The sequence below is a fragment of the Diorhabda carinulata genome, chromosome 3, assembly GCF_026250575.1.
Source record: "Diorhabda carinulata isolate Delta chromosome 3, icDioCari1.1, whole genome shotgun sequence".
Taxonomy (NCBI): domain Eukaryota; kingdom Metazoa; phylum Arthropoda; class Insecta; order Coleoptera; family Chrysomelidae; genus Diorhabda; species Diorhabda carinulata.
In genome coordinates this window covers 8388180-8400312 of record NC_079462.1, presented here as the reverse complement: position 1 = coordinate 8400312, position 12133 = coordinate 8388180, and the positions used below count along the sequence as shown (strand labels likewise).

Sequence of the window (12133 nt, the reverse complement as noted above, 5' to 3'; positions counted from 1 at the left end):
TTTGTTCTAACCACACAAACACGTTTAGGAAATAATTGAAACTACAAAAACTTTACCAAAATCATTAGAAACGCATAAAGAAAACTAAACATATGAACATATTGTTGTTCATCGCTGTAGAAGCCAAATTCAGCGCCATCTAGTGACACGTGGCTTTCGCCAATAAAGTTAAAATCTTAAATTATGAATTTTTCAAATGGAAGTAAGTTCAGACGTATTGCTTGAGGTTTAACTTCAACATTTCAAATTGTACCTGCGTAAGTATTTTTAGGGATGAATATTTGAGTCATCCACCCTTAGTTTTACATAATTTATTATTCAAGCAGTGACGCAAAAAAGAAAAGAGATTTGAGATGTTTGATGTGTAAATCAGGGGAGGGGAAGATTTTTCTACTATAATGCCACGACATGTTTCACATCAATATTTTCGTTAATTATTCATAACCTTGATACTGTTTTTAAGAAAATTGAATTTACTAGATTATTATTGACATTATGTATCAAAATTTTATCTGTTGGTTATCCGTACAATCATTTTTTGAATATTATTGTGAATAATATTTTGAATTTGTATAAATTAACACATATATCAATACTTTCCTAGTAAACAACAAACACGTTTCTTAGCAAAATTTATTTCTATTCATTATTATAATGCCTTCGAGATTTATTCCATCGGTCCAAGGTTTTTCCAACTTATCCTGCCATTTTCATCATAAAACCCTCTCTCTCGTATCTCAAAATAGGATTTTATTCAGCAATGACTTCTTCGTTTGATTGATTCTTCTTTTCTTTAAGCATAATTTAGGTCTGAAAACAGCCAATAGTCGTTAGGGGGTTTTCGGACAGTGAATGAAAATTTATTTCTTCTAGATATGTTACTATTTTCATGTGATTTACTTTTTAAATTGGCCTAATAATGCACAGCCAAAGTCACTATTAATTGTATTTCCCTTTTCCAAATAGTCCAAGAAGAATATACTGTGTGTATCTCGAAATAATTTAGCCCACCAAATATTGCTTTTTATTTGCTAGTTTCAAAGGGAGGTCCAAATAATTGAATTGTTACAATTTGGGGAAAAAAGTTTGAAAAAACTAAAAACACAAACATAAAAATAACTAAATAAAGATACAAATAGAATAAAATTTCAATATTCAGAAGAAAACCGCAATGATTAACAAAATGGTAGGTAATAATTAGTATATAAGTCCATAGCAAAATTTAACCAGTATGCAGCATGCCTGGAATTAAATATTAGAATAGAAGTCGTTTACAGAGTAGAAGGCACTCAAATTATTGCGAAATGTGGAAAAAAAAGATGCTATCGATTCGATTTTAATTGGCATTCTTTTGCATTGTAAAATATTGAGCCCTTCACTATTTCTGAACGTGGATTAGATAGAGGAAGATCGTTCTTCGCGTTCCTAAGTAGATAACCGTGCAACGATCTTTCTGAAATTGGAGAAGCGTGCTTACGAATTAGGCAGTTTAGTCCGAATAAATATCTTACACCTCCCTTTTGTAGTTTGAAGATACGCCTTAAGAATTTCATAGATTCAAATATGTCTATAGTGGATACACAGAAGATTAGACACACACCATGATTTGGTCACTAGATATGGTCCTATGAAGTGCAAAAGTCCAAAAGAAACTAGTATCGTCTGCAAAAAGACATATTTTATCACTGATATTTAAATAGGCGATGTCGTTTATAAACAAAAGAAACAAAATAGGGCCTAGTACTGAGCCTTGGGGTACTCCATATTCTATTGGATTGCAAGAAGACATCGATGTGTCAACTCTTACAAACTGACTTTTGTTGGTAAGGTATAACTTAAACCATGCGAGATATGTTCCCCTGAAAAACGACATTCGCTTGGAAAGAAGCTGTTCATGCTTAATTTTAAATCCGCATATCAGTTAATTATTATTTTTTTTGATAAAGAGTCAACATAATACTTATCAAGCGAAGACATCTTGACATCTGATATAAAAAATGCATTCAATTGAAATTTTACTTACAACTTTGATTTTGAATTAGGTACCGATGTCATAAAAAGTGATTTTACGTAAAAATAAAGTGCTGAGTGCTTTGTTGCCGAATTTTTATTTCCTGTTAAAAAAATATTATATTGTCAGATATGTTTGGTGTGATCAAATTACTATTTTTATTCATAAAAATCAATTACTTAACTGTTATACCAAAAAATGAAATTTAAAATATAACTATATAATAACGACATATCCTGATTAATTTATTATAATTCTGATTATCTAAATGGGTTAAATAATAATGCCAGATCAATGCTCCGTATTACACAACCTTAAAATAACACCGAAACAATCAATAGTTACTAAATCAAGGATCCATAATTATTTCGGTTTATTTACTAGAGTGACTTTATGTCGGAATTCACTTTCATAGTACAACAATGTATTTTACAGTCTTTCTTTCAGTTCGATTGGATGTAGGATATTACCATGTCTTTGAAAAAAATTTTGTTGCTGCGCCAACGAATATTCTACTTCTTAACGAAAAGTTGGGAAGGAATTGGGTCGGTATACAGGAATGATACCTGTAGTCTTATTATAAAAAAAAATAATGTTGATTATACTTTAATTGTTATTATGTTTGTTGCTAGTATATTTTGGTAATTATCTAAAAATCATCTCTCCCCCTATATCTTTGTGGGGGGTGTTAGATTGAGGTAATTACAATATATGGAAGGTGGAATTAGCCTTCGGTCATTGTTTCTAAGTTAGGTTAGGTTCTACTCAAGAACAATATATCGGGTTTTCCAATAAGAGGTGTTATTTTGATATTCAAACAAAAATGCCATTTTTTGAGATAAATGATCGGATGTTTATTTCATTATAAAGAGGAAGGTATGCCGTTAATAATGGAAAACAACATCAGCCAAATGGCCGCCACGACTGCGCTTACACGACCATATCCTTTTCATGAAATTTTCCGTAACCAAATTGCAAAGCGGCTGCCCTATGTCCTCGATAGCCTCACGAATTCCATCTTTGAGGTCTTGAATCGATGCTGGACTGTTGGCGTAGACCTTATCTTTCACGTGGCCCCAAAGGAAAAAGTCTCAAGGTGCTAAATCACAAGTTCTCGGTGGCCAATTGTGATCACCTCTTCGAGAGATAACACGGTCCAGAAATTTTTCCCGTAAAAGATCGAGGGTTTCGTTGCTTGTGTGGCAACGTCTTGTTGAAAGTAAACGTTGTCCAAATCAATACCATCCAATTCCGGCCATAAAAAATCATTATTCATCTCTCGATAGCGCAATCCATTCACCGTAACTGTGGCTCCAGCCTCATTTTCGAAAAAGTAAGGTCCAATGACACCGCCAGACCATAAACCGCACCAAATAGTCACGCGTTGAGGATAGAGAGGATTTTCAACAATAACTCTTGGGTTTTCCGAGCCCCAGATTCGACAATTTTGTTTATTGACGTAACCACCAAGGTGGAAAGGGCCTCATCAGTTTAGATGATTTTTCGATGAAATTCCGGATGATTTTCATGCATTTCAAGGACCCAATCAGCAAAGACACGAAGTTGTTGATGATCGGCCGGCTTGAGTTCTTGTGTTAACTGAACTTTATAGGCTTTAAGATCCAAGTCTTTATACAAAATGCGGTGTAACGACGTTTGTGGAATAGCTAATTCCAAACAACGACGAGGAAAGGACAAACCTGGGTTTTCTTCAACACTTTGGGCTACAGCAGCAATATTCTCAGTTGTTCTTGAGTGACGTGCACGGGTTTTATTCTTCACATCACTAACTTGTCCCAACAGCTCAAATTTTTCCACCAATTTCTGTATTGCGGTCCGAGAAGGTGCTTCACGTCGACCCAAAAATGTTTTAGTTTTACGAACCGTCTCTGCCAAACTTTCACCATTTTTATACTGAATTTTAATAATTTCAATGCGTTGTTGAAGCGTGTATCGTTCCATTTTCATTAATGGCGTAGTTTCTACTTGTCAAATGTCAAAAAATGACATTTACCGAAATAGCGGGCTGTTCAAAATAACTCCTCTTATTTGAAAACCCTCTACATCTTTCCGTGCTCTTTTAACACACCTCTTGATCCTTTTTTACCCTATTTTATCATAAAACAATTTACTGAATTTTTAATTTTTCCATAAGTATTTTTCTATGATAAAATAATAATTATTACTTAGATGATTTTTAGATAATTACCTATATTTTTAATAAGAGGTATAAAATAACTAAAATACATAATTGGTCGATTGCGGGTGGGTCTCAACCGTTCAAGACTGTTGTTTATTTAAGGCATTGGGCCACCCTGAAATTTTCGAAAAATCGATTTTTATTTTGTTATTTTAAAGACATCAAAAACTGTGCCCGGAACGATTATTGTTGGGAAAAACCTTTAAGAAGGGGAGCTGGGGGCACGTTGTTGTAGGGGTAAGAAGTTACACGCGGTTTTTACCGGGATTTTTAACTTTTTAGTGACCATAATTAGACTTATATTTTCTCAAAATTTTTAACATTAAATGTTCATAAAATATCTACCTTCAACTTGCAACATTGTTTTTTTCTACTATCAATATCCAATAGTGGTGACTTTAATTTATATTAAGAAACGTGAAAGGTAGTTACAATTTTTAGGGGTAAGTTTTTGTAACAAAAATAGAGAAAAAAGCAAAGATAAAGAAAAGTCGAAAATGAACGAAGAAGGAAAAAATAAGGAAGGAAAAAAATGTTTGTATCCAATTCAGATTCTGATACTGATGAATGGTTTTGTTTAGTGTTTAGCAAAAGTTAGAGTCCAAGCCTTTGAGAAATTTTATATCTGCCATCGATGAACTAACACCAAGCGTGAGTGGTAGTTTTACCCGCAAAACAAGAGTTAAATTTAATACAAACATGCGATTCAACAAGTTATAGTCTTTTGCGGTAACTGCGTCTGACCCATCTTCTCCAGTCAACCGTGGAATTTTTGACTTACAAAAGCTTCGGCTTACCGCTTTTGTTACAGACCAGAAAAACCTTGATTTATTTGGACAATTGAGAAGTTTTTTTCTCACCCTGTCATCATATCGTTTCTTGCAAGTATCTATGGTCTGCTTGTAGGTTTTCTCGAGAGAAGTTTGTACGATTTTCAGTACTAGGATTTGAGCGCTGGTTGTATTCATAATCTATTGTATTTCTAATCTAACATTTTTTATATTTCTATTTTGCATTTATTTCTTTTCCACAGTCTTACTAACTTTCTGATTTAGCTGTTTTAACCCATTTTTTGCTTAATTTTTTTTTCTCGTGAAATTATTCACTACAAATGTATATTTATGTTGTATATTTGTTCCAATTGTCAGATCATTTATTTTAAAAAATTCTAGATTTATTCCTTATCGTCTCTCTTCGTCTACAAGTTTTCCACTGCCTTCCTTAGTTCTTTTGAATGATCAACCTCTACTCTTAGAATCTGTCATAATTTTCTGGACCGTTATTTTTAATCAGTTTTAGATCGTATATATTTGTCTAACATCTGAAAAATTATATATCACGATTTTCGCATATATCGCATCGCATCCAATGAATTTGTTATTTTGGCTGACTCTCGACGGATACATTTAAAAAAAATTGGGACTGAGGGCTTTCATTCCTTAGTCTCAATTTTTTTTTAAATGTATCCGTTGAGAGTCAGCCAAAATAACAAATTCATTGAATGCGATGGATGCGAAAATCGTGAAAAACGTGTATAATTTTTCATTTCTTATAACATTTCACAAAAATCCAGTCTAATCAGTATAGGATCTTGTTTAAAGTTAAACAAGTATGGGCACCGAACTACTGGAGGCCTTATTATGAAACAAACAAGCTGAAGATCATGTATTGCGGTTCTGGGACTCAAACTGTTGTTTGTTTCATACTAAGGTTCCCAATAGCCGAATATTCATAATTATTTTACTTTGAATTTCACACTCCGAGTTTGCCATGGAAAACTGTCCTTCATTGATAGTTATGACGGTGAGTCAATTATAATTATATTTCTGAAACTTGTTATATATTAAATTAGATATTATTAATCAAAATATATACACTGATATGTTATTAACCACAGGAAACTCTACTGCAGCTGTTACACATTATGCAGAAAAGTTTCCTCGAGGAAACTTACCAAGTAAAAATACATTAAAAGCCATTGAACGATGTTGTTGATCAAAATCCAACAGCTAGCGTGGGAAATGTGGCAAAACAAACAAATAAGTCTTCTTCAAGTACTTGGAGAAAACTTAAAGAGTAACAGCTACATCCTTATCATTACAGACAAGTCCAAGAGCTCTTGCTAGACGATCTAGCGACTAGGTCACTTTTACACGACAAACTACCATAATGCACACTCATGTCAAAAGGGTCTCACAATACCAACACTCATTTAAAGTTAATGTTTGGGCAGTAACTTTAGGTAACAAATTAATAGGTTATCACATTCTACCTGGAAATTTAAATGGTAATATATATCTGGATTTTTTAGAGAATATCTCTATTTTTTATGCACGATGTAGCACCACTGCACTTTGATAGAAGGTGTCGTAATTGGTTGAGTAATCATTTTTTAAATCGATGGATTGGAAGAGGTACAGAAGCTCCGATTCATTGGCATGCTCGTTCATGCGATTTCCATCCCTTGGATTACACAGTTTGGTCGTATCTTAAAGAAAAAGTTTATGTTTCAGAGGTAAATTCACCTAAAGAATTGAAAGACGGGTAGAATTGTATATTCGTGAAAATGCTTACTTTAATTGAATTCTATTTTGAGTTATTAGCCTTTGGGGTGTAAAATTAAATTATGTTTAAGTTCACTTGAAATTTTGCTTAATAAATCTAATATTGAAAAGGTTATGTTCAATACTACTAGGTACGAAACGTGTAACTAGTGAGAGTCAGACAAAAACAAATTCATTGGATGTATTAGCTTCCAAAACATATTCGTATAAAATTTCAGTTGCCAGTATTTGAGGCAAAATCGTAAAAAATGTTCTTCAACGCCCTTTATCTTGAATACGGGTGGCGTTAACTGAGCAAACCCTAGAGACAGGATCACCTTTTTTTGAAATATCCTGTATCAACTTTACCCATTATAAAACGACTGAAATCTTGTCGGAGTTTCCAAAATAAACGAGAGATTGTGCGCTAACAAAGTACAATAAATGAAACAACAAAACTGTTTATACATGTGCCTACTTCTTCTTTAACCCAATTTCTCAGAATAGATTCGTTGAAAGATTCCAGCATATTTCCAAATGCGGGGACCGGATGCGAAGTGAACAATAGCGATAGCAAAACAACTTAAAATATAGGATTCAAATAGAAAGAAGAATCATATAACTCCAATAAAAATATTATTACATTTAATTTCATTTTAAAAATATCCTTATAGACAACTATGGTTTTTATCAACTGAACATACAAAACGTAAAAAATTTAACTAAATTACTTCAATAAGTACAAAAAAAAATATAGTGCTGTTCGTTAGTTCTTGGCCTCATATAGTAAACGAGTGTGTTCGCAAAAATCTTTATAAGTGCGTCAATTAATAGTCCGGGAGCCGGCAATCTCGAAAAACCAGTGATCGTGGAATTGCAAAATGTTTATATAAATCAATCAAGTATGAAAAAAAAATAATTATTTAAAAAAAAGCAAAAATGTTTTTTTGCTTTGCACACAACGCATTCAATTCACGGTACTCCGTCCGATACAAACTTTGAACAGTCTCAGAAGCGTCCCCGGGTAGTGCTCTTTTGCGATTAAAAATTAATAACATGACAGACCGGATGATACTCTCCACCTCTCTGAATCAATTTTAGCGCTAAAACAAATACCATATATTTTTTTAGGCACACATTATACGTATTTGCCTTTACTTCCTATAAGCTATAAACTATGCCCTAATAAGAGTTTGACTTATTACAGCGTGTAATTATTTTAATATATTATATTCAATTTCAATTATTTATAGTACATTTGTTTAGCAGGCGAAGCAAATTACCCTGACCTAGAACATAAACCAACAATAAGGCGCCACTTGGTGGCTCTCTCTAAAATAAATGCATAAACTCGCTTATACCTGTTTTTATAGTTTTATGGTGTTTTAACTTGAGCACCTTGTATCTTCATAAATATGTGACTTTTGGGTACATTAACAATGCAACCAATATAAATGAGGCTTAAACTGTGCAATTTATGGAACAGGAAACACGGAAAAATGTTAATGTTCAAAATTCCAATATTGTTTTATGTCTAAAACAAAGACGACTACTTTCACAAAAATTTACTTTATTTTTATTGCTTTCACTTGGTAAGCTTAACTAATGGTCTATAAATCCAAATTTGGACCCAAACATCTAATAAATTTGTAATCATGAAGCAATTAGCTATTATCAGATTTATTTTATCTTATAGTGGAACGGAAATATAAAAAAATATTGTTTGTGCATTTGAATTCGTTTTAAATAATATTTCACTTTTGTGTACGTTGAATTTTACCTTTATACAGGTAGTATAATAAGATTCAGCATACCTGGTTGTATCGAGAGCTGTAGATACCTAGATACAGGTAATAAAACGTGATGGAGTGAGGAAAATGGCAACTATAGTGATAAAGTGGAAAATACACGAAGTTTGTGTATTTTCCACTGGAATTTAGCGTACAGCATGTTGACGTTTGACGAGGGTGAGACAAGGCTTGACAGGCGAAGAAAACCTACCCTAACTTATTTTTATTTAACGACATTTAAATATTATATCTGGTGTATCAATTGTTAGTTGTACTACTCAATATAAATAATAAGTTTTATGTAATCAGTGAGAACTGATGTATTGATTAAGTCGAATGCTTCTAGTCAACAGCTAGGCGTGGTTCTTGTTGGTGTACGCTTTCTTCACCTGCCATGTTCCACCGCCTCAATGGTGTGGCCTTGTCTCCTCTTCGTCAAACCTGGCGAGCAGTACGCAATTTTCGTTAAATTCCAGCTATAAGAAATTTTCGCTGTACGCAATCTTAGCAACACCAATGTGGACTCCTTTTCACAATATAGCACATGTATATATTATATCGTGTCCAATACTATCAATTACCATTTGGTAAGTACAACCATAAGTCTATGAGATGTGTAAATTTTATGAAGGCGAAGGTGTTTACTACGTTTCTATTAGGTTTATGGAAAATAAAATAGTTATTTATACGACAAATGCAAAAAGTTAAGCCGGAATTTCTGGAATTTCTGTCTGATTCGCGTTTCGATAACCAAGTTAAACTGTTTACCTTTATAGTTTATCTCAGAAGACGATAACTTACACTTCCTTACAAGGTTCATTTGTGAAAAAAAATGCAAAAACATGTCACATAAGAATAAGCTGAGAGAATAAACTTATTTTGAATTTATGAAAAAAACTACATATTCAAAAAAATTAAACTTACAGTTACCTTGTAATAAGATCTGTTTTTATCAATGTTGTCAATTGTTTTGATACAATTGTTTGTCAGTGTTAGTATTACAATTGATTTTATACAAATTTTATTATTATGGCTCACTTAATCGAAAAAGAAAGGATAGAAACTCTAATGATGATAGGTTACGACGATTGTTGAAGTCATGAAGAAGCATGTGCTTTATTTGACGAAACACAGTAAGCAGAATTGTTGCAAAATTTAATGAAACGAGAAGATCAGGAATAAGCAACGATGCAAAGTTAAATGCAGCTTTACGAAAAGCTCAACTTGCTCACGAACTCTCAGGAAATGAACAGGGCAGAAGTTTGGAATTTTGTGATATTTTCATTAGGCATTATGATGGAAATCGAAATTTTCTCAATAGTGCATTATTTTCGGATGAACTAAGTTTTGTTTGTTTGTTAAGTGGAAAACATTTTTGAAACATGTATTTTTGTACATATTTCACGATTCTGAACCAAAAAATAAGAAATTACTTAACCATTACAAAATTTACCTAATTAAAAAACAATTGACCAAACATTGAGATGTAAGTATTTTTTATAATGCCAAAAAAAATTCGTAAAATTTACGATGGAGCGCTGACGCACATCGTTCATTTTGATATCGAATCCCTAAAATTTCTCCAAATTTACTTCAACTATTGCAGAGAACACTTAATATCGAATAAAAATTTTTATCCTATGGTATAGGTTATCTATTACAAAAAGTTTCAGATATGGAAATTCCACACATTTTTGTTTGGCGTACTTACATTACAATTGTTTGATAATAGATTACTCATTAAGTATCATTCGCAATAGTTGAAAGAAATTTGGAGAAGCGCCAGCGCTCAATCGTTAATTCTACGAATTTTTTTGGGTTATAAAAAATACTTACATTACTATTTTTGGTTAATTGTTTCTCAATTAAGTGAACATGTCTGAAAACTTTTTTTATCCTTTTAATCTTCAAATTTTTGTTAGTAAAATTATTTAGCCTATTATAATGTTATAATTTGTGTCCTCTAGCAACATTATTTCGCAAAAGTTCAGTTTATTTTGTGAAAAAATATTCGTGATAGAAATCCATGGATAACTTCACGCGGGTTTTGTTTAGATGGTTAAGTAAGATCTATTGGTCCTATTTCTTTCGCGCAACAAAGCAATTGGAATATCTTCGGAATTGCGGCATTTTCGGATCCAATAATAGTTGAAACCTCATTATGGTCCCAATATTCGAAGACTTCTGGATAACCAATTTCAAAGAAGGTGGATTGGAAGACGTGAATCTATAGGGTGGCCATCTAGATTACCTGATTTTATCCTCCATTAGATATGAAATCACTTGTATAAGTCCGAAGATGATCGAAAAATCTTTAAATCAGGTCTACCATCGTCTTTGCCTATGTCATAGTGATAGTGAACGGGACACAGTTTGAACAATTGCTGTAAGAAATAGTTTTGGTTTAATAGACTCTTTAGTTAATTTAGAAATTTATTTTTAAAATTACGTTTATTTTGAGTTTTATTAGTTTTCTTCTCATTTTTCTTTCTTATGTCACCCCTACTTTTCATTCACCCTATATATAACTTATTTTCAATCCGTATATTTTTTTCTATTTGTTGATATCACTTTTTATTCAATTAAATCACAAAATTGTTAGCTAAAAATTCCAATATATATTCTTAGCTCCATGCGGCTCAGTAAGAATATTTATTCATTTTCAGTTAACACCACATAAAATATTATTTTTTGTCCTCAACGAAGAATAATAACTTGAATTTACAGTAATTGCAAGCGAAAGTGTCATTTTCCTATTATTTTATTATCTAATATGTTTATAAAAAAAATCTTACCGTGTCACTACCTTCCATTATTGCACCTTGACCTCATTGGACTCTTTATTATATTATCAAAGAAACGTTCGTTACTTTCATTCAAATTTGAGGAACTCCGGCTAACGACTGTTTCAAGGTTTGCGGATTCTCAGTTATATTTTAAAACGTAGAAAAAAGTGCTGTTTCAACTTTGTCATTTCGCATAATACGGATGTAGATTATAGATTTAATTTCTCACCTCTACTTAATTTTTATATTATTTACAATAGTAGAATTTGACCCATTTATGTATTTACCAATTCATTTCGGTTTATTTTTCAAGTACCTTGACCTTATGGGTTATTAATTAAGTAATACGCCATCAATATTGAACGTTTTCAGTGAATTTGTATGTATGGATATGTGATAGAATACTTTTATTTAAAAGGCATTAGTCCAACCAATATAAGAGCTCAACTAGATTCTACTATTCGTGAGACTGCTCCTTCGTTATCAACAGTAGAATATTGGGCAGCAGAGTTGAAACGAGGCCGTACGACCTGCGAATACCAGCTTCGGACCAAATGAGATGACGACTCCAGAAAAGAAAATCCACAAAGTGGTACTGGAGGATCGTCGAATGAAAGTAAGCAAGCTAGCAGACTTAGTAGTCTGTAGGCGGTACATCGCATATTAATTGAAAACTTGAACATGAGAAAGAAGGGTGCCGTGTTTGCGTACAATGAAACAAAAACAACGTCGTATTTGGCAATGTTTCACTGAAATAAAGCCGAATTTTTTTCCCGTTTCATAACCATGGATCAAACGTGAAT

The 12133-nt window shown here is 32.5% G+C and overlaps 1 protein-coding gene and 1 long non-coding RNA gene across 2 annotated transcripts in view; one reads left to right on the top strand and one right to left on the bottom strand.

The window, feature by feature from the left end:
- LOC130891751 (protein pellino) overlaps positions 1-12133 on the top strand; it is a 119446-nt gene that overhangs the window by 3844 nt on the left and 103469 nt on the right. The window lies entirely within an intron of this gene.
- Positions 8308-11472, bottom strand: LOC130891753 (uncharacterized). The gene is made up of 2 exons (XR_009058949.1): positions 11340-11472; positions 8308-10928 (listed from the first exon to the last, which is right to left on the bottom strand). It is a non-coding gene; the product is annotated as an uncharacterized LOC130891753 (long non-coding RNA).